A 23,061-nucleotide genomic window follows, 5' to 3' on the forward strand; every position below is an offset into this window, starting at 1 on the left:
CCCATATGGTAGCACGTCCTCCGCAAAAGGCTGGCAAATGTTTATCTGTCTGAGAGCTTGTGTGTGGCTTAGAATGCAGTTAGTGTGAACACTAACCATTAAAGCAGGGGACCTGGGAGCACTCACCTGGCAGAGAAGCTTCTGCCTTGCCAAAGCCACGGTGCCACCGGAGACACTAACAAACCGAGCTTTTGACAGCCTCTTGGAAAGCCACCAAGCTCCGCCACGCCGTCTGGATGCTGATTATGCCAAGGTTCGTACTGAAGTACATCAGCACAGGGGAGGGGGGCTGCCTTACGCTCGCTCTCTTCTCCCGCCCCCCCCTTCCTCGAGTCCAGATTTCTAAACCGCCGATGGCCACTCCTTCCCCTTAATCAACCGGCTTTGATCTCTTTCCCTCCTCCGCCCAACCTCTTAATTGCAGCAAATGTTTTCATCGACTTTGCAACCTTGTCGCCACCAGCGGCGGGATCGGTGCCAGTCCGTGGCTGTTCGGGAGCTCGCTTTTTCGGGTGCCCCGCTAGGGAATGGGAAAATTAATTACTCCAGCTGTGCCAGCTCCCCAAATGCCGGGCAGAAGTTCTGAAACGTGATAATGCCGTGCTGCATACATTATACGTTTGTGGTATAGGAGGGAAAAGGCCGGCGTCAAGGGTTAGCTAACTGGATGGTGTCATGGGCAGCAGCCACCATTAGTCGTGACAGAAACGCACAAGAAAAGTGAGCACGGGTCTGTTTTGTGACCTATGCTGGCAGTGTGATGTCATACCTAACTGTAGCGTGTCACCCAGTGGGGAAGAGGGCATGTAAACAAGGCCCCTACATGTTGTGGCTAGAGTGAAGTGTGGCGTTATAGCTGTTGGATACCATCATGTTTACAGCAGGGGTCCTTGTCTACGGGTGTCTTTGGAATATGCCTGCCATAAAATGGCTGCTGCAGACGATGAAGCCGTAATACGGCTGCTGTAAAACGACCGCTGCAGCTTATCTTCAGTTACACAATGAAGTTTGTGATCCTGTGGTGGCAAAGCAACAATTTTTAAAGATCTACGCGGCCAATCAACCAAGCTGGCTCGTCAGGAGGGAGGTATATAAGTTAAATAAATAAATCTCCACTGGCCAATCATAAGCCTTGCTGGGCAAAAGCCCTATTTGGTTCCTCCCACTATCAAAATGATGGACCCAAATCAGTTTACACGCTTGTCTCCTCCTTCAAGGTCTCCTCAGGATGACTCTGTGAGGAAGCTGAGGCGGAGAGTCTGTGGCCAGACTGAGGCCACGCTGATAGCGTCCAATGTAATGTGGGGCTTCAAACCTGGATCCTCTGACATTGGAGTCTCGCAAAGCCCTCTGCCATGATGGTTTTCATCCACATCACTTCTTAAGTCACCTCAGAAGATCCTTCACAGGGTCATGGTCAGGCTAAAATGGAGAAGGGGGAACCATGGATGTTGCCTGGAGCTCCATAGAGAAAATATGAGCAAAAGGGAACTTGACAGCTAAAAGAGCCAACTTGGTGTGCTGATTGAGAGTGGCAGTCTCTAATCTGGAGAACCAAATTTGATTTCCCACTCCTCCATCTGGGTGGCGTTGGGCCAGTCGCAGATCTGTCAGAGCTCTCTCAGATTCACCTACTTCACAGGGTGTCTTTTCTGAGGAGAGGAGGGTGATGTAAACCGCTTTGAGACTCCTTCTGGTAGTTTTAAGGGGTAGAAAAGCCAACTTTCTTCTTCCCTTCCTCTTAACCAGCACTTCAAATAAATCGTTACGCTTTTCCTTCAATGTCCTCCATGCAGAAAACTTCTCTGCCATAGGGTAGGGCAAACATTCCAGGAGAGCACCCTTTGGGGTGGGGTTGGGGAGACTGCTTTTCCTTCCTCCATATCCATCCCCCTCCTCTCAGAGATGGTTCGTGTTCCCATGCAAACATTTGGATCATGCCTGAGAGAGAGCTTTGACTGAGAGACTGTGGCTAGCCCAGGGTCCCCAAGGCTGAGTCGGAACTGGAATCCACACCCCTGGGCTCTATCCGCACCGTCTAACGGTGACACCACTGTGGCTCACAGACTGATGAGAGCTGCCATTGCAGTCGAACAAAGCAGCCTCGGTCACTGGCAGGAGGTGCTTCCGTGGGCAAGAGAAGTATGAGTCATTTCCCGGAGGGCATAGAGGCTAGCAGTGGATACTTTGATATGAAGCACAGAGGTGACTCCTGTTGTCTTCTGTATTAATATGAACTGAGCCGATGCAGTCAGAACGAGATTCTGAGCTCATGCCAGTTAATTTATTGGAGTACAGCATCAAGCCGTTGACTTCAAGGAACATCACCCGGGGACCACTTCCATCCTGTCCCGTGGCATCTTCAAACAGCGGATGCATTCCTCTTTCGTCGGCACTCAGCATTCATCGGAATGTTCTCTACATCAGAAGCTTTGTAGAACAGATTCATTACTTGGAAGTGAGCAACCTCTGTTTGGTTTCGTCTTTTTTTACAAAGGGGGGGAGGGGTATTTATGGCCGTGAGAGCCGGTCGAAATCAATCGGATTACCAGGGCGCAATTTTTTCGGCGCTAAGCTCACGTTTCATTTAGCGTCGGAGAAAGACAAGCGGTACCCTTGAATGAAATGTTAACAAAGAAGAGGCCGTCAGAAACAATGGAAGCGACACTGGGTGGGTTTTTTTTTTCCTTTTTTTTTCCTGTAGCCAAACCAACCAGTCACTCTTTTGCAATATTATCTGCTGCTTTCTCATTCCATCAGTGATTTAATTACGAAAAGAATGGCGTGCAATGGAGCCATGAAACTCAAATGGGGGAGGGGGGGAGAGAGAGAGAAAGAGAGAAGGAACACTTTGGGAGGGTCTTAAAAGGGTAAAAATACAATTATGCCCCGTAATGAAACCTTGCAGAAGATCTCTTCAGCTCGTGGTTCAGAGCCCGCCGATTGGCTTTGATAGAGGTATAAACAATGCCCAGCGCCACCCCCATTCCGCTATAATTGTAGTGTCAGTCATGGTGTCTGTACAGAATACCAAGTACGGGGGGGGGGGAAATATATCATATCTCACTTGATTTATTTAAGGGGCTCCTGGACAAAACTGCAGGATTGCAGTGTCCTCTGCTGGAGAAACAGACCTGGATTTCCTACCTGAACGTTAAAGCGGGAAGTCTTGGTGACACAAAAAAAGCCAAAGAGAAAGCAACAACAGATCGGCTCAATCCATCAATCATTCTTTTGAGAAAGGAGGGAACGGTCCCATCCCTCACAGCCCATCAAAATAGCAGGAGACAGAAACACCATCCTAGAGATATTGCTTCATAGACTTCCAATGTTTCCTTCCTGATTAATGGCCCGATAGCCGTCACTTGTATAATTCACCGTAAGTGATCTTAAAAAGCTTGGTGTTCTCATGCATGCTGTCGTTATTGAAAAGGCCCGATCGAACCATTTGTCAGCGCTGACTAAAAAGGCTCTGAGCACCAGATGTCCTTTATCATCTTTTTATTACTATGCAGATACAATCCTTGGCGATTGCAGAACGGAATCTGCAGCGGAACGGCAACGTGGATCCTGCGCAGTGATACCGGAAAGACCGCCTCTCTACCTATACCCACAAAGAACACTTAATTCCTCAAACACCAACTGGTTGGCGGCCCCTGGCCCCAAGGAGGTACGTCTGGCCTCAAACAGGGCCAGGACATTTCCCCACCTAGTGGAATGAGCTCCCGGAACACATCAGGGTCCTTCCGGAGTTTGCAGGGCTTGCAAAACGGAACTCTTCTACCAGGCTTTTGGTGGGGATCAAAGCTAACATCCATCTACCTATCTATCTATGGCCCCACCCACTCATCAGCCCATCTGTTTATGTGTTGAACACTCCCAAATCATCTTGAATTTCTGGGAGAACTCAACACTCATAATAAATAGCCACTGCTGTTTTGACCTGTTTTAACTTGTCAATGTTTATTTAAATCAATTTTAAATTTTATTTTATCTACTGTTATTGTCTATTTTGTAGACACTGCCCTGAGCCAGCTTGCTGGGAGGGTGGTCTAAAAATCCAATAAGCATAAACAAACATAGATGTTCCAAAGCAGGTCCAAAGAGGGTGTCATTTCCCTTACGCGGCAGGAGATTTGGGGTCTTCATAGCGCTCTTCAAAGCCAATTGTGAAAATACAAATGCCTCTTTTTGTTCTCAGCTAGCCCACAATGAAACTGTGGCAGCAATAGAACAGGGAAACAGCATAGGTCACTTTTGGATCCCAGAAAATGAACTTCAGAACAACCCGCCCACTTTGGGAGTCAGAACTCCTGAGTCTTGCATGCGTTTTAAGTGCTGTCAAACCTTAGAAGGTCTGAAAGTGATTTTATTGGATCACATCCCCAGCTTTTCAGCCACTGGCTCAACTGATGAACCACTGATCACCATTGATCACCAAGCTCTGCAAGAAGAGCTACATCCATCTAAGCCTGTTGATTGACTATTAAGGGCGTAACTCACAAAGTGCTGAAGACTTTCACAGCCAGAGTCAACTAGTTGTTTGGAGTTTTCCAGGCTGTGTGGCCATGGTCTGCTCGTTTACTACCTGATGCTTGCCAGTACCTGTGGCTGGCATCTTCAGAGGTCGGGCACAGTGACTGGCACAATGTCAAGGGCTAAAACTACCAGACTATGGCCACACCGCTGGGAAAACCCATAACAGCTAGGGGTAACTCATGTTATACAGTCTGAGGAAGAGTTACCCCCTAGCTGTTATGGGTTTTCCAGCTGTGTGGCCATAGTCTGGTAGTTTTAGTCTAGCCATCTAAGGTGGCTAGATATCGGGGGGGGGGGATTTCACAGTCAGAGTAGTTCTGCAACGGAATTGACTACTTTATGGAGTAGTGAGCTCCCCCTCACTGGTGGTCTTCAAGCAGCAGCTGGATAAATCCTTATCAAGGATGCTCCAGGCTGATCTTGCATCAAGCAGGGGGTTGGACTAGATGGCTGTATGGCCCTTTTCAGCTCTATGATTCTAAGATAGGAGAGGGACTAGGTTGTTTGTGTCCTTTTGTCCTATGTCATTATAACCAAAATCCCTACTCCCCCCTCTCATGTAAATAAGAGGACACACAAACCCTTCTTATCACCACTAGTTTGACCACTAGTTTGGAATCCGGTTCCAAATCTCCCGATTTTAGGAATCTGGAAAGTAACATTTGCCTTACCGATCAGCAAGCTGGTTGAGTTTCGTCTCATTCAAACCTCCATCGCTATCATAATATTTTGCAAAAACGTTAAGTCAGAAGAGGCCCATCACTGGGGATAAAAATGGATTGTTCTCTTGATTTAAACTTGTAGATCCACCGAAGAAATGGAAGCAAAGGGGGGGAAGAAATGACTGAGCTCTCCTAGGGTACCGTTTAAATTTTATATCTTTCATTTCTCATACACAGACTTCCTTATAGACTAATAAAGTTTGGCACCAAGGTATCATTCTTCCTCTTTTTCCGCAGAGTGTCGTACAATCCAAAACTCAATCAACCTGGCAACTGATCACGTGGGCTTTCCACCCTTTCCCCCCTAAACATGCTGCACAGCCTCGATTGCAAATATTTTTTATTGCAAAAAAAAATAATAATATGCTACTCAGTCACTACCCTATTCGCATTGATTTGATTACATTGTGGTAACTATAACCATTAGAACCTGAGCCTTTGGGAGGGCGGTATATAAATGTGATAAATAAATAAATTACTTGGTTGGAGAATTAGAAATGGGAATAATCCCCAGGTTCTTCCAAATCTAGTCCTCCTATGTTCAGAAGCACCATAGGTATATGTTGGCAGAGCTCGAATTTGCACCGGGCTGCTTAAAAGAATAAACTGGTTTTCATTGCAAAGAGAGGCAACAATGTACAGAAAGAGCGGAGGAGTCCTCGCTGTCTAGCTATCTAACTGTTGTCGGCAGTCATTCTGTTGAGGGGGCAAGCAGGAAGGAAACACACTCAAAGGAAAAGGAAATCTCCAATTTAGCCAATCAGGGCATGGGGGGGGGCATATTGACATGACTATATATGGTCATATCATGCAATAAGCGTTGAACAAATTTTGAAACTCTATTAAAATATAATTAACACCCACCCATTCAGGAAACTCTTCCAGGGCTGTCAAGAACCCCCGGGTTTCACAAAACCCTGGTTGTGAAAGCCTGATCTAAGAGAACATTATATCTGGAAACAAACGACAATCAGCCAGTACCAAGGTTAGTTGCTACTCACGAAAAAGCCTACTGGGAGAAGCATTTATTGGAAATTCAGGTCAAGGGGAACAAATGAGTTGTTTCGGTGATGGAGCCATGTTGGAGCTGGGAGAAGAACGGACCACAGCAGCCCTCTCTAATCTTGCAATTGAGTGGGTCACCACCAATGTGTAGAAGATTTGGAAGGTCTCAGCAACTGTATGTTGAAAGGTGTCCATTCACATAATGGAGTGGCAAGCAGAGGGAGTTAAATCATATTTGGAGGCATCTAAACACATCCCTGCTCCACAAAGTCGAGTATTCTTGGCTGATCATTGCCCTGGACTTTTCTTGCATCTGCAGACCTTGTGGATCTATTGTGCCATAACTAAAAAAAAAAATTGAAGGTCAAAACCCTGTCAGTGCAGGAATTTCACAGGAGACCTTTATGCCCAAGTAAATTTTCAGAGATTTCTGCCTATCAAACAAACCGTTGATTTGCAAAACAGCGTCTGTCCATGACCCTCGTGCCCTTGTGTAATTACTAAACTAATGAAGTGCTAATGAAATGATACAAATTTTATCCGCTTGAAAACGCCAGGTTTCCAGGGCTGCCTCACCATGCTAAAAGGTTGTTCAGTGTTGCGTAACCAAAATAGACTGCCCCATTGCAAGCAATGCTGCCCTCTAACCGCTGGCATTTGGTTGCTGGGCGTAGATGATTCTTCTCCTTCGAGCAAGGGCAGAAAGACGTCCACTAAGCATGTGATCAGTGGGAAAGTTTAGCAAAAAGAAAATCCCTAACCATCGTGGTGTCGGTAGCTACCAGGTTTGGAATTTGAGCTTGGCCACAAGCACCTTCTACCAGCCACATCTGACTCACCAGCTTTCTCTAGACTTTCTGATGTGCCAACATTACCTAGATGCAGCTGATGAAGCCACACCGATCCATGATTCTGTAATTTCATGGTGTTCTCACTATTGTTATAGACCTCCTTGAGCCAGGAGGAAAGGCGGGATAGGTAATTTCCATAAATTAAGTAATAAATAATGAACTCTGGGTGGCCCTGAGCGTCCTAAAGTTGGAAGCGGCCATATAGGCCAGCTAGTTCAGCCCCCTGAGCAGTGCAGGATCAGTCTAAAAGCATCCATGACAAGTATCTGTCCAGCTGCTGCTTAAAGGCAACCAGCAAGAAGGGGCTCTCACCACCTCTTTAGGCAGCCGATTCCACAGCTGAACTACTCTTACAGTGAAAAACAAATCCTATCTAGCTGGTACCACTCTACATGTAATTTAAACCTATTACCGCAGGTCCTATTGTCTGCTGCCAACAGGAACCTTTCCCTCCCCTCCTCCAATGGACAACCTTTTAGATACTTCAAGAGAGCCGTCCTGTCCCCTCTCAACTCCCTCTTCTCCAGGCTGAACATTCCCAAGTCCCCCAGCCTTTCCTCACAGGGCTTGGTCTCCATCCTCATCACTTTCCCCTGAACTCTCTCCATTTTGTAATCCAATTGAGAAAGGAATTCTTTCTTTCTTTCTTTCTTTCTTTCTTTCTTTCTTGCTTGCTTGCTTGCTTGCTTGCTTGCTTGCTTGCTTGCTTGCTTGCTTGCTTGCTTGCTTGCTTGCTTGCTTGCTTGCTTGCTTTCCATGGCAGTGCCTTCAGTCAGCAGTGATCTCTTTGATGGACCATCTATGACATCTCCATCCATCCCCACCCCCTAGCGCCTTCATATGAGCCATTTGAAAGACGGTTAAAATAATAAAATCATTCAATTAAAGACGCGTAAACAAGCAACAATAGGAAGAGAGCCGGTGAAGCGCCTCACTTTTAACCCCAGTTGGAATTCCATCATTCCCCCGCCCCTGTTTTTATCCTAACAACGATCCTGTAAGGGAGGTTAGGGTGAAAGAATGAACGGCCCCATGGTCAACCAGCAAGCTCCCATGCTGGAATCAGGATTCAAACTCAGGGCTCTGGGGCCCCAGCCCAACGCTCTAACTCCTCGACCGCGTCAGATTAATTTGGCCACAACCGAGGCCCAAATCTGCCTCTTGCTCTTCCAAAATCAGAATTAAAAAAAAAAACCATCAAAGCCAGACTAATGATCTGTGTTGCCTGTCTCCCATCAATGTTGAAAGCACTTGTCTTATCCAGCATTTCGTAACCATTATATTTTCTGAGTCTGTTAATGGCCTGGAAGTATCATCAGGTTCAGCTATCGGTAATAGAAGGGGAAACGACTTACAGTCATTTGAAAGGAGTGAAAGCCGTCGCTGAAATCCCCTTCAGCGGGTTTGTAATAAATGATCCCCCCCCCTCCATGTTTTGCTGTAGAATATACAATGCAACAAGTCCACTTAATATTTGCTGCAAGAACGCAGAGATCCCTCCAGGGATAATAGGCGGGAAAAGCACTGGCAGAGGTTTTCACATTAATCAGCCGAAGGATTAATCATGCAAGAAATAGAAGTTAAAATTTAATATTTGAAGATAAAGTTGAAACAGTAGCCCAGTATAATTAAAACGAACTTTCCAGCTTCTGTTGACGAGTCTGTTTTATTAGCTCCTTAGCTTGGGCTTCGAGGACAACTGGAGAGATGTATTAATTCCCTGTTCAAAAAGGCCCCGTCTTCTTTCCGCATTTCCTCTTTTTTGCCGGGAAAAATGACCTTCCGGGTTTTCCATTCTGCTTTTCCCTTTATCACCTTGCAGCATCTTTATTAGTGGGTCTAGCTTAGCATCACAGTTAGAATGTCAGACTAGGATCAGTGAGGCCTGTGTTCCAATCCCCACTCGGTGGCTGATCGGGGCCCGGCCGCAGTCCCCGTTGCACTGGTTTTGCAAGGCCCTGTGAGCATCAAGTGGCATTATGGATGCTTTCAGGCTGATCCTGTATTGAGCAGGGGGCTGGACTAGATGGACTGTTTGGCCCCTTCCAACTCTATGGTTCTAGCATTCTTCTCATGGATGCTTTCAGGCTGATCCTGCATTGAGTAGGGGCCTGGACTAGATGGACTGTTTGGCCCATTCCAACTCTATGGTTCTAGCATTCTTCTCATGGATGCTTGAGGCTGATCCTGCATTGAGCAGGGGCCTGGACTAGATGGACTGTTTGGCCCCTTCCAACTCTATGGTTCTAGCATTCTTCTCATGGATGCTTTCAGGCTGATCCTGCATTGAGCAGGGGCCTAGACTAGATGGACTGTTTGGCCCCTTCCAACTCTATGGTTCTAGCATTCTTCTCATGGATGCTTGAGGCTGATCCTGCATTGAGCAGGGGGTTGGACTGGATGGCCTATCTAGCCCCTTCCAACTTTTTGGTTCCGTGATTCTAACTAGGGACACCACCTGAGTTACTTGGAGGACACAAAGGTTGGGGGATTTTAAAAAGGCACTCAATTGTGAACTTGCAGTTCTGATACTGGTAGTTTCCAAGACACCACTGCATCTGGAAGCAGTTTTTCTTTCAAGAAGCGGTCCCTGTAGCCGGGGCTCAAAAATGCTTGACAGTAAGCCAGGTTCCCTCCCAAATCAGGCAAGCTTTGGCTTCTGTTTACCACCTGCTGATGTGAGGATTTATTTGAAGAGCTGAGCTGTCCGGGTTCTTAGCCGGATTTAGATTGCCCCAAATCTTGCAGTATGCATGGAGAATAATTTAAAAGCAATGCACCAACCCTTTCAAGCAACTTGGCATTACCCTAGAATTATTTGGGCAGAAAAATGAGGTTTATAACCGGAATACTTTGTGTGTGTGTGTGTGTGGTCTTTAAGGCTTCCCGAGACACATGGAGTTTAGCCACAAATAGCCATAGTCTGCTCACGTGCAGTAATGTATCTGCTCACTGTAATGCACTCTTGGTCGGTCTGCCTTTGAAACAGGGTTGCCAGCTTTGGATTGAGAAACAGTTGAAGAAGGGTCATTGGTTAAGCAGGTCAGCTCAAGAACAAAAGGAAGATCCACAAAGTGGCATGAAAAAATTAACTTTGCTCTTCTCTTGGAAAGCAGTCTTCTTTCTTTCTTATTGTATAAGTGGGGTAATAGCCAGAAAGGGGTCCGGATACTTTTCATTTCCCGCTTTCAAGAAAGCGCCTTTCATCAGTGGCTAAACTCTCATTAAATACAGTCGCACCTAAATCCTCTATGATAGATTAAAATATTCATACTTTAAATATCAGTTGGCCATAGGCTCACAAGGTACATGGAGAAGCCCAAGAACGCTGTAACTTGGATCCAAGTGACTATCACCCCACTTATACAACCAGCAATAAAAAGACTGCTTATTTTTTTTCACCCCACTTCATTGATTTTCCTTTCATTCTTGAGCTGGATTGAGAAATACCCAGAGACGTTCAGTTTAGTTGTTCTGAAGAATCAACGGTTCTATCCAGCTTCCTCTGTTCAGCATCGGGAAATCACAAGATCCCGGCCTGTTGAACTTGCCTGCAAATATCCCCTCAATTAGAAGCATGAATAGTGGCGTTAACACCAACTTCCATGGTGCGCTATTTTGCATTGACCCAGAGCTCTGAAAATACACAATGTAGAAATTGCCAGTGTGCAGAAGAGTAGTCTGTGTTTGACATTGCTCCCCTCTCCATGGATTCCTGTTGCCTTTCAAAGATAAGCTAATCATTTGTGGGCTTTAACACAATCGCAGCTGGCTTCCCGAGACATTCTGATGCCCGCATTTTACAACTGTTAGAACGCATTTTCAAATGGATCAAAAGTACTGGGGAAAGAAAGCAACAGGCGGGATTTAAAAAACAAACCGACAACAAAACCCTACCCTGATTTAGACGCTTCATTCTAAAAGATACAGTCATTTACTTCCAGCTCCTCCGTCTACACCAGACCTATACGTCTTGTAACATCCTCATGCAAAGGCAGACGGTCAAACGGACACAACTCCAGACATGCAAGGTGAACAGCGAGACTGTAATAGGCTATCCGGGGTTCAGGAGATTGTGTTAGGTCTGAGAGGTCCCATGTTTTGTGGTCATGGGGTTACACTGGTGACGTTACATAATGTCAACTGATGGAGGTTTGAATGCCAGATTTCACTACTTGGCACTGTAGCCAGCATGGTGTAGTGATTAAGAGTGGCAGACTCTACTAGGTTTGATTCCCCACTCCTCCTCCACAGGCAGCAAGCTGGGTGACCTTGGGCCAGTCACAGTTCTCTCAGAGCTCTCTCAGCCTCACCTACTTCACAGGGTGTCTGTTGTGGGGAGAGGAAAGGGAAGGCAATTTTAAGCACCTCTGAGACATATGAGGCCTTTAAATGGCTCAAGAGATCATACAAACCAGGTCAGTTCACAAACCAATCTCCTGGTTCTTATGGGTTTATGGTTCGGTTTGCAATTCAGCCGTGAACCAAACCACAAAAAAATGTGGGTTTTGCCCATCCCTAATACTATTAGAAAAATCGGTTTCCTTAAAATATGCTTTCTTTATAACACACAGGGCACGTTCAGAGAAACTTAATCCATAGCTTTCATAATCTCTCTGGGAGAATAAGAGTATTAGCAGAAGATTAGGTGAGACATCTTAGATCTCTGTTTTGGGTTTTTCTTCCCTCAAAAAAAACCATACAGCTATTTTTAAAGCATTAAAAGGTTTCACATATGGTCAAGATGACTGCTATAGATCTGGTTGGACTACTTTGCCCCTATTATTGTAAGCCACCTTGAACCACAAGGGAAGGCTGGATATAAATGCTTAAACAAGTGAACAAATAAATAGAAACGCTACGAATTATCAGTACCGCCTTCGTCCATAACCGAATGTCCCATGAAATGTTTTTAAAGTTGGTCTTCCTACAGGCCTTCGCTAAGGAAGAGGGCTTTCTCAGAGCCTCATGGATGGCCAAAATCCATGGCTAAAATCGCTATAAACACCTCGTGAAATCTCCCCTGAGCTGGGGGGAACAGGAAGGCTGACGCACAGAACAGCAAGACAGCAAAATTTCAAAGCAAAACCACAATGATATGCAAAAGCCCTCTTGCCGCTTTGTTTTCCTTCACATATGGCACAACAGAGCTCAATCCAGCTTGTCCGGATCAAAAGGAAATCTATTTGGAGAGCCAGGTGGTAGAATAGACGGATCTGCAGAGTTAGACATTTTCCAGAGTTCCAGAGGGTGAACACGTGACCGATTCATAAATAACCCATTTCAGTGCAGCGCTGCGATGAGGCGGCAGTGAACAGATTAATTGCCCCCTTACAACAGTGTTCCGGTGGAACCTCGCTTTTAGGCTGGTGACACCTGTCACAACTTTTGGAGGATAATCACGAATGAGTGAGTGGATCTTGCCCAATGATCGCCAGAATGGCTTCAAGAACATCAGGACACGAGAAGAATCCTGCTGGATCAGACTGGTCCATCTAATCCCTCATCCTGTTCCTTACGCTGGCCAACCGGTTTGCCCCGGAGGGCCAATAAACTGGGCATAGAAGCCAAGGCCCACTTTTCCTGTTGCTTCCTAGCATCAGGATTCAGAGCTTTGCTACCGATGGATGTTGAACTTTCCTTTTAATCACTATGGTTAACAGTCACTGATGGACCTATTCTCTACAAATCTATGTCCTCCTTCCAGGCTGGCATTTGGCTGATGAGGTAGAGGGAGATGATCCATTGATTTCTCAGATACTGACATAGATTTTCTCCTTCTGTGATAGATCAGGAGCTTGTGCAGAAGACCACAGAACAGATGAACAAGCCAGATGTCAATGGAATCAAGTTGGACTGCCCATGTTGGGGTTCTGATACATGTAGTTGCTTTTGTTTGCTTGTTTGTTTTAACACACCTCTAGACAGTGCCATCTCAGGGCGATGAACAACAAACATAATAAAACCAATAAAAATGTAGGCAAGAATAATATTGAATCATTAGACCTGAAAATCACAGATAAAACCACTGTCAGCACCAATAATCATTACTGAGATTGATCACAATTTCGGCCAGCAAAGATGTTGCCTGTAGGGAGGAGTCAGAGGGGATGGGAGGGAGGCCAGGAATTTAGATGTATTTTCTGGCTGGCTTCAACCATAAGCCCAGTGGAAGAGCTCCATCTTCCAGGCCCTGTGGAACTTAGCAAACTCAACACTTAGGATTGGACATTTATGACCCAGGCGACCATGATGACCATTTCTGTTGTTTCCTGCTAACTCTAGAACCTTGTGTTGCTAACGCTGGTGATATGTAGTTACAACAACTACTTCTTGACTTCACGGGTAAGTTGACTAGATTTGATCATGGCGAAGGAATAGTCTCAGCTTCCATCAACTGAAAACCAAGGCCATGTGTTTATGTGTGCATTGTGTGTAGGCATTGACATGCCAGAGAACTCTAGTCAACCAACACTTTCCTATCACTCCATTGTCTGGCATCATAAATGACCCTCTCCTTGGCCCATTAACAAAGCTGCCCGAATCTTCATTTATTGGCACCATAAAAGGTCAATTGTCCATGAGAATGGCTATGACATGAGCTTCAACTTACAAATAAATGATGTCCACTTCCCGGACATTTTTCTCATCGTAAATATCTCTTGACTTTTTCATTGTTTAGGTAAATGAACCCAAAGCAAGGGCTTGAGAGAGGTGATTAAAACGCCCTTGATTGTTAAAAGTGTAATTACGGAATACTGCAATTTATCTCTCTCTTCCAGGAGTGTGGACTCGGAACAAAATTAGAATCTCCATGACACAGAAAAGTCATCCCGTTAATAACGCTTTAATTATCACACCCAACTCGTGCACATTTGCGAGATTTCACATTTGCTTTATTTTTAACCGAGCCAGGAGCCAAATTCGGCAGCCTCCCGAATCGTCCGGTTGTCCACACAACAAAACACAATTTTAAAACAGCAGGACATTCTGTAATGCCTGCTGCTGGGAACCGTTTGTCAATCTGCTCTCTGCTGTACATGTCTCACCACATCTTCTCACTGGGACTGACGTGGGATACGGCAGAGGTTGAGACGGAGATCCACCCTGTTATGCCAGCAACTTTCTTGCATAGAACCTACAAGAAAGGTGTTAAAAATGCACCATCTTTATAAGAGGACCATAAAATGTAGTAATGTTGTTCCAAGTTTTGGCAAAGAGCAATTTTAATCTACAGCAGGCACATTATTGCACCCTAAAAATGGCCCCTATTTTGTAATAAAGCACACACTCGCACTTAATGGCCGCAAATTATGTTGAAAGAGGCAACAAACGACCAATTTACAGCCTACCACATAAAGTCTACTGACTCAAATTTAAAGTCTGCCACATAGTTTATCGTTTCTTGTCGTTCAGTGACAGTGCCAAGCTTTCGTTTTCTCTCCAAGCGGCCGCCATCTTGGCCAGTATCTGCAGTCAAGAAGAAGAAAAGGAGTGGGTTTTTATACCCTGCTTTTCTCTCCTGAAAGGAGTCTCAAAGCGGCTGTCAATCACCCTCCCTTCCTCACTTCGCATCTGATGTCACATGGAGGAGTGGAGAATCAAACCCGGTTCTCCAGATTAGAACCTGCCTCTCCTGCTGGTCTCCTCTCCAAGTACTAACTGGAGCTGGTGTCTGCTTTGTTTCTAAGCTCAAGCAAGATTGTGCCAGTCAGGACTAGTCAGGCTGCTATGGGGAAATGGGATAAAAAAACATCACGGAGTCAGATTCACCTGTGTGCTCTGAGGTACAATCAAAGATTCTCCCCAGTGAGAATAAGATGCCCACAAGGAATGACAGGGGCCAGGCTGGGCAGGTGAGTAGAGCTTCAGTTCAGATTCTCTGAGATGATTGGTTGGCTTAGGAAACTGGAACCTGAGAGGCAGCAAGCAAGGTGTTGACCAGGTCCAAGAAGAAGGCCACCTCATAGAATCCTAGGGTTGGAAGAGGCCATGCAGGCCATCTAGTCCAACTCCCTGCTCAGTGCAGGGTCAGCTTAAAGCATCACGGATCAGCCTAAAGCATCTCCTGACATTATCCCCAAATTGGTCAATCCAGAAGTTTTGTATTACCTGCCAGTCAAAGAGGCTGACATTTGTCAGCCCCATTGCCTTCCACATCTCAAAAAAGATCTGACCTTTGAGAACAAAGAGGCCTCTTGAAGGAAATTCATATAAGTTGTTGCCTCAGTTTGGTATATCCCATCTGTCCATTGATGAGACTGACAGCTTTAATTTGGGAGAAAAGCTGTTCTTTCTTTTTGATGCTAGGACCCAATATCAATCAATTTGAATCTCCCAAGTTTCTTTGCTGGTTCAGCGCAGAGAGCTAATCAAACATTCTTCTTCCAATAGAGCCTGGGCCAAGGGTTGGTAGATGCTCACAGACAGCGCATGAATGAGATAGTCATTTCTGGCAGCCCATAATCAGAGCCACCTGGCCTTTCAGAAGCTCCCAACACAGAGGTGGTATTTGCTCCTGTTGTTCCCTTTGATTAGCCATACTGTTAGGTTCACTTTAGGTTGTTTTAAACATTTGCTTGATCATTTTATTGCCGCCGCGTCTCATCGTCTTTTGCAAGCCGTGTCGGATGTTCCATGGAAACGTGGAATAGAAGCATCGTAGTTTTGAAACTATAGATCAAAATAAATGAATCTGCTTGTTCGTTTTCTATGGACTCTCAGCTAAATATGAGTTGACAGCGTGATGCAGCGGTAAAGAAGGTGAATGCCATTTTGGGCTGTATCGACACAGGCATCATGTCAAAATCACAAGATGTCATAGTCCCACTGCGTGTCGTATTGGTCAGACCCCACCTGGAGTCCTGTGTGCAGTTCTGGAGGCCTCACTTCATAAGGAAATGGGCAAAATTGAGAGTGTGCAGAGAAGAGCAACGAGGATGATCCAGGACCTGGAGACCAAACCCTATGAGAAAAGGCTGAGGGACCTGGGAATGTTCAGCCTGGAGAAGCGGAGGCTGAGAGGGAACACAATTGCTCTCTCAAAATACTTGAAAGGTTGTCACTTGGAGGAGGTCAGGAAGTGGTTCCTGTTATCAGCAAAGGACAGAACCCCAGTAATGGCTTTAAACTATGTATAGATCAGCACCATCTAGAAAGAGATTTTTTTTTCACAGCCCAAGTAGTTTAGTAGCAGAATCGACTGCATAGTCAGGGAGTGAGCTCCCCCTCACTGGCTATCTTCAAGCAGCAGCTGGACAGATACTTATCAAGGATGCTTAAGGCTGATCCTGCATTGAGCAAGGGGTTGGACTAGATGGCCCATATGGACCCGTCCAACTCTATGATTCTACAATACTAATTACTCTAATTCAGATGATAGGTTGCTGGAAAACTGAGCATGACTGAAGTTAGGAGCCACTGCATATAACCAAGCCCAGCCTGGAAGGGGAAAAAACTCAGAAGGGTTTTACCTTGAGAAGAGTAATTGCCGAAGCAAGGAGTTCAGTGTTCCTCTCCTGCTGTCTGAAAACAGAAGTGATTTTCTCCGCGGGCACAGTAACTAATTTACAGAAGATTGCCTGGATGACAGGAAAGGAGAAAGGGCTGTTTTGGCCTGTCATTTTCTCGTCCGTAACAGCCCGAGTGGCTGGCTCCATGGCTAAGTTGCATGTCCGCAAAATAAAAACAACCGGAGTTATTTACTCGTTACATGGATAGAAGATAGTTTCGTCTTACTGAAAAAACGGGTTGAACCCCAACAAGCAACAAAATGAACCCAAGGGCACAGCCAGGTGACAATTAATGCAGGGATCTAACCCTGATTGCAAACGGGATTGTAAGGTGTTCCTTAGGGTTAGCTTAACCATGGGTCCGGTTGGGGAGTTTGTAGGTTTACTGGGATCATTACGGGTGGGGAAGACTTTGTGGCATGGTTTGGAAAGACCATGATAGGTACAAATATTTGTTGACATTATTGTACATGTAAATATATAGGGATTTATATTGGGGTAGGTGTCATGGTTCAGGTTGGGGGGTTTGGAGGTTTACTGGGATCGTTAGGGGTGGGGAAGACTTTGCGGCATGGTTTGGAAAGACCATTAGATGTGTAAATATTTTCTGACATTATTGTACATGTAAAAATATAGGGATTTATAGGAGATTTATATCCCACTGTACTTCCATGAAATTCACAGCATCACAGAGAGTCCTTTTTGAACTCAACCGGTTCCAAATTGTAAGTAAGATCTGTTCGTAGCGCAGTTATGACTGATGTTATGCTTTATTGTTTTTAATCGTGGCTTTATCATTTTAGAGTTAATTACTGAATTGTGTAGTTAATAACATGTCAACCGCCCTGAGCCAGTACGCCAGGAGGGGCGACCATATAAATCCAATTATAAATACATATATAACTGCTGCTGGATGGAGTCACTGAAGCAGTAGGAGCAAACTTAAATGGACTCCGGGGAATGGTAGAGGACAGGAAGGCCTGGAGGATCATTGTCCATGGGGTCGCGATGGGTCGGACACGACTTCGCACCTAACAGCAACAACAATATAAATGCTGGTTGGCAGGGAACGCCAGCCCCCACTGGCTCTGAGAGTTGCTTGTTGGGACCGTCTCCATATCAATTGTGTCTTGCCACGGCATTTAATTAAAATGAAGGAATGGGGTTTCATTTGGCTGCTGCGTCAGCATCTCGGCACAATTAAAACCCAGGGATATGATGATTGACAAGGCTTACTTAACAAATGAATTACCTGTCAAGATTAATGCATCGTCAAAAGTGTCCTCTCAGCAGCAGAAACCGAGAAAGATGGGGTTTGGGAGCCATGTCATTTAACTTATCTGACAGATAATGCGGGCCAAATTTTCAAGATGTCTTGCTCGCAGACACATTTAGCTGTGGGCACAAATGAAGGAATTTAGACATCTGCGTTCCTAGTTTGTTCCCAAATTATGTCTAAATCCCCATAATATGAACTAATACAATTATAGAAGGGAATTAAAGACAGCTGGTGAAACTTTGTCCCCAAGATGATTCCTGCCATTTCCCTCACAACAAAGCAAATTACAAAAGGGCCACCTCTTTGTATGTCAAATCAACAGAAATCTCTTGAAAAGACATTTCTCCAATACAGACTTTTTCAGCTAAGGCTTCGCGAAGCCCTGGGGTTTCTTGAGGGCCCTGGAAGGGTAGGAGTTGATTAATTCTTTATATATTTTTTTAATTTGTTGAACAGTTATTGGGTGGTATGACCATATATGGCAGGGGTAGTCAAACTGCAGCCCTCCAGATGTCCATGGACTACAATTCCCAGGAGCCCCTGCCAGCATTTGCTGGCAGGGGCTCCTGGGAATTGTAGTCCATGGACATCTGGAGGGCCGCAGTTTGACTACCCCTGATATATGGTCATGTTGACCTGACCAATCCCCCCAAAATGGCCAATGATGGTCCTGGAGAGGATAAGGAGAAGCCCTCAGGTGGGCATGTCCACAACTTTGCTTCCCAACCATATTCTGCATGATTGTGCCTCTTCTGGGGTTTCTCGAAGCCTGAAAAATGTTTCAAAGATTTCTCAACAGTAAAAAAAGAGTTGAGGAAGGCTGCTCCACTGCTCAATCCTCAAGATTCTGTATTCAGATGAAGTAAATATATATCTTTCTGTGCCGTTGACTCTCGTATCTGATCAGGCTGGAACAATGTTTATGATGGATTCATTCCCCGGTCCAGATGACCCAGGTTGTAGACCGTCTCAAGATTTCTCCTGGAATAATAACACTGTTTTCTCTGTTGTCGGCATCTACAAGTGACTGTCTGTCATTTTAGGATCAATGGACCGATGCTTTGATTCAATAGAAGTCAGCTTTGAAGAGGCCGACAAAAGAAATCGAAGGTCTCTCGTTCCGTGTTCTTCATACATGGATAGCATTTCATGCTACCTCTGTCCATATTTCATAAGTGGAACTGAAACAATTTCTTTTCTAGCTCGTGGTGGTTTCCAGCTCTTTGGCAAATCTAGTTCTTGGTGAAAAATGCTCTTTGATTTCTCTCATTTCCTACTTCTCCCTCCTTCACTACAAAAAGCTATAAATGTAGTGTGATTTCAACCTGACAAACTGTTGTTTCGTTGGATATTCTTTCTCAGATTATTTTCAGTGATTTTAAGGGGGTGGGATGAAAAGCACAAAATAAATTGTTCACTGGCCTTCTCTGTTACTCTGGAATGCACATCAACATCCACAGTGTGTGCAGGATCAGACCAAAGATCTGTTGAATCCAGCATCCATTTTTCTTGCAGAGAACAACAAGTAACGAAAAGGGAAACAAAACCCCTTCCTGAAATACAGGCGAGAGCCAAAAAGGTTACGGATAAAATCAATTTTAGAAAAAGATATACTGTTTATTATAGGAGCTCAAATGTTTAATAACCATAAAAGAATGTCTATTTGGCACATCTATAATGCCAAATAATTATTTGACCTTGACCTAAAGAGTTTTGATGAAATAGATCAGGGGTATTCAAACTGCAGCCCTCCAGATGTCCATGGACTACAATTCCCATGAGCCCCTGCCAGCAAATGCAGCCCTCCAGATGTCCATGGCCTACAATTCCTATGAGTTTGCTGGCAGGGGCTCATGGGAATTGTAGTCCATGAACATCTGGATTGCCGCAATTTGACTACCCCTGAAATAGATCATCATTGGAGGTCAATTGTGCAAATTCAAGGGAGGGGGAGATTCAGGGGGCCCAGTAGATGTTCTTATTTTCAGTTGTCCTCAACCAAATGCCTGGCAGAAGAGTTCCCTTGTGCAGGCCTTGTGGAATTGTTCTAGGTCCGTCACAGTAATGTGCTCAGATCTCTGTAAACGCTAATGTCAAGGTCTCTCTCTCTTTTTTTCCCCCCTAAATAATTCCACTTCATTTTGACATCAGGACTTGCATAATTTCAAATTGCTGTTTAAGATGCATAACTAAGTCGATGGGTAAATATTTTGATTTTCTTATTAAGCTGGAAATCTAAAAATCTTAACAACTGGTGGCAATTCAAGGAATCAAAATGCTCAGGTGTTTGGAGGACAGAATGGAACATGGCAGAACTGTCAGAGTCTTACCAGGTAAATGGGGAGGGGGGGCAGAGATGTGACTTGTCTGTTCAGGCCTATGGAGTAAAGACCACGAAAGAAGAACTGGGTTTTGTACCCCGCTTTTTACTACCTGAAGAAGTTTCAAAGTGGATTACAATCTCCTTCCTTTCCTCTCCCCACAACAGACACCGAGTGAGGAAGGTGGGGCTGAGAGATCTCTAAGAGAACTGTGACTAGCTCAAGGTCACCCTGCATGTGGAGGATCAGGGAATCAATCTTGCTTCTACAGAATAGAGGCTGCTGCTCTTAACCACAACACCAAGCTGGCTCTTATTGTTGTTCAGAAGTCCAGTGAACGACAACATCCTTATAGATTCAGGCAGGTAGCCATGTTGGTCTGAAGAACCCAAGGTTGAGTCCAGTGGGCCTTTTCAGACCAACCGAGTATAAACTTTCTGGGTAAAAGCTTTCTCATGTATGCTCACTTCATCAGATAATAGTGTGGATGCACACAAAAGCTTATACCTCGAATTGGGTTTTCTTAAAGGAGCCGCTGGACTCGAACTTTGTTTGAAAACATAATCTACTGGCTGGGACAATTGCCTTTAAGACAGACAAGTTAAAAATATATAGTCCCCGAAAGCCAACCGCCAGCGTTCTTTCCTCCACGTTTCACAAACACCGTCTGGTCAATCTCCATTCTCCGATTCCCACATGAAAATGACTTACGGAGAAACACAGGAAGCAGACGTTTGATAACCGCGATGCATTATCTATTCTGCCTGCCTCTGCGGCTATCGTAAAATGTTTTATTTCTCCCATAAGGGAGATAAGAGGTAGGATTAGCCTGTTTAGCTGGAGTAATTATAGCACCACCCCTGGGGCTGCCTCAGATAAGGTGAGATGGGAGATTCGGGGGGATTAGTAGAGTGCAGAGCTCAGTGCGACGGGGGCCTCTGGATTACACTATCTGGGAAACGCCCTCCCAGATGAGAAACGATTTGGCGATAGGCGGGACGGGACAGCCGCTTCCCGTGTTGAAGGAAACGGCCGATGCGCTCTCAAGAGAAAACCATCCCACAACTTCTACATGTTCAAACCGTAGAGGGTGGTGGTAAATAGGATTTATGGAAATGGTTTTTTAAAAATTGCTTTTCCCAAACCAGAAGAAAAATGTGGTCTGAGGGCCAAGCCCGAACATTTCCTGAGAGAAAGCTCCGTTGAGGAAACTTCAGTGGGGTAGGGGAGTAGAACTACAAGTGCTGAAAATGGCAGGGCCAAATCTAGACCACAAGAACACAGTGGTACATGGACTCCTGATCAGCCATTCATAGTGGGGTTCCTGTGGCCCCCTGCTGGCACATTTGAAGGGGGCCACAGTTTGAAAAACATGAGGAGAGCCCAAAGGGTTTAAGGGAGGGGGGCTGGTAATTGAACCGATGAAAAGCGCTTTTTTGTTCCATATGATGACATTAGCTGCTAGAAAATTGAATGTACCTTATTCACAATGTACCTTATTCACAATGCAGCTGCCCCCAATGGACTGGCTTCAGGAAAATCCCGGGATAACAGCAGGTTCATGCATCATTTTGAAAGAGCTACATTTTGGTGGCATGCTTTCACCTCCATGCTCTCAGCAGGTTAATCGGTTGACCCCAGTCGTAAGCTTGCCAGACTAAACTATGGTTGCCAAGGATCAGTACGAGAATGACCCAGTGTACGCCATTCAATGCAAAGAACAGGAGACAGACACCAAGCCTGGTTTGGTGCCATAGTTAAACAGTGCTGGCCTCTAATCAGGAGAGCCGGGTTCTTCTGTTCATTCTGGAGGCAATCAGAAAGGAAGTGTGCTCAAGGAGTAGGAAGTCTCTTGTTGAGCAGTTTGGGACACAGGAGAAGACTACTGGAAAAGCCCAGGAAGTTCCTACCTAAATTTGCTAAATACACATCTCCGATGCCCTCTGAAGGCTATTAAAACTGAATCATAGACCGGTAGAGTTAGAAGGGGCCATACAGGCCTAGTCCAACTTTCTGCTCAATGCAGGAACAGCCTAAAGCAGGCGTAGTCAACCTGTGATCCTCCAGATGTTCATGGTCTACAATTCCCGTGAGCCCCTGCCAGCATTTCATGGGAATTGTAGTCCATGAACATCTGGAGGACCACAGGTTGATTATCCCTGGCCTAAATCATCCATGAGAAGCATCTGCCCAGCCGCTGCTTAAAGTCCACCAGTGAAGAGGCTCTCACCACCTTCTTAGGCAACCAATTCCACTCCTAACTACTATGACTCTGAAAAAAAAAATTCCTGCTCTCCAGCCAGTACCACTCGACATGTACTTTAAAGCCATTACTGCAGGTCCTATCCTCTGCTGCCAACAGGAACCGTCATATATTCTCTGTGCGCTGCTGAATCGGGCACACGACAGATCTTCCACCTTCCAACTCTCCTTCCAACTCTTCCCAATCTCCATCCTTCCCAGAATCCATCCCCAAGTCTTCAGAAACTTCCGAGACCGGTCATCCGATAGACATCCGGCAAGACGTAACAACTCCCTCCTTCCGTAACACCCTGCAGGGCAGTGGTCCCCAACCTTTTTATCACCAGGGACCACTCAACACCGGGAACCACTCACCGGGAACCACTCAACGTCTTTACTGAGGCCCGGTGGGGGGGGGTAGTTTACTCCTCTACTCTCAACCACTGCCCTAACGCTCTCTGATCGCTATGGTAATGTTTAAACATCCCTTCAAAATAAGATACAGACACGCCACAACAATGAAGTGTGTTGTAAAGGGCTGGGGGGGATGAAGTAAAGGGCCGGGGGGGGGGGAGAAGGCGTCCTTCGGGG

At 45.4% G+C, this 23,061-nt stretch overlaps 2 long non-coding RNA genes across 2 annotated transcripts; one reads left to right on the forward strand and one right to left on the reverse strand.

Moving 5' to 3' along the window:
• Positions 1-789: 789 nt before the first annotated feature.
• LOC143823878 (uncharacterized) lies at positions 790-3,938 on the forward strand. Its single transcript, XR_013226625.1, has 4 exons — positions 790-1,087; positions 2,299-2,458; positions 3,082-3,379; positions 3,516-3,938. It is a non-coding gene; the product is annotated as an uncharacterized LOC143823878 (long non-coding RNA).
• Positions 3,939-6,520: 2,582 nt separating this feature from the next.
• LOC143824008 (uncharacterized) lies at positions 6,521-18,254 on the reverse strand. Its single transcript, XR_013226666.1, has 3 exons — positions 17,882-18,254; positions 16,591-16,698; positions 6,521-6,610 (listed from the first exon to the last, which is right to left on the reverse strand). It is a non-coding gene; the product is annotated as an uncharacterized LOC143824008 (long non-coding RNA).
• Positions 18,255-23,061: the final 4,807 nt, after the last annotated feature.

Source organism: Paroedura picta, chromosome 14 (assembly GCF_049243985.1).
Source record: "Paroedura picta isolate Pp20150507F chromosome 14, Ppicta_v3.0, whole genome shotgun sequence".
Taxonomy (NCBI): Eukaryota; Metazoa; Chordata; class Lepidosauria; order Squamata; family Gekkonidae; genus Paroedura; species Paroedura picta.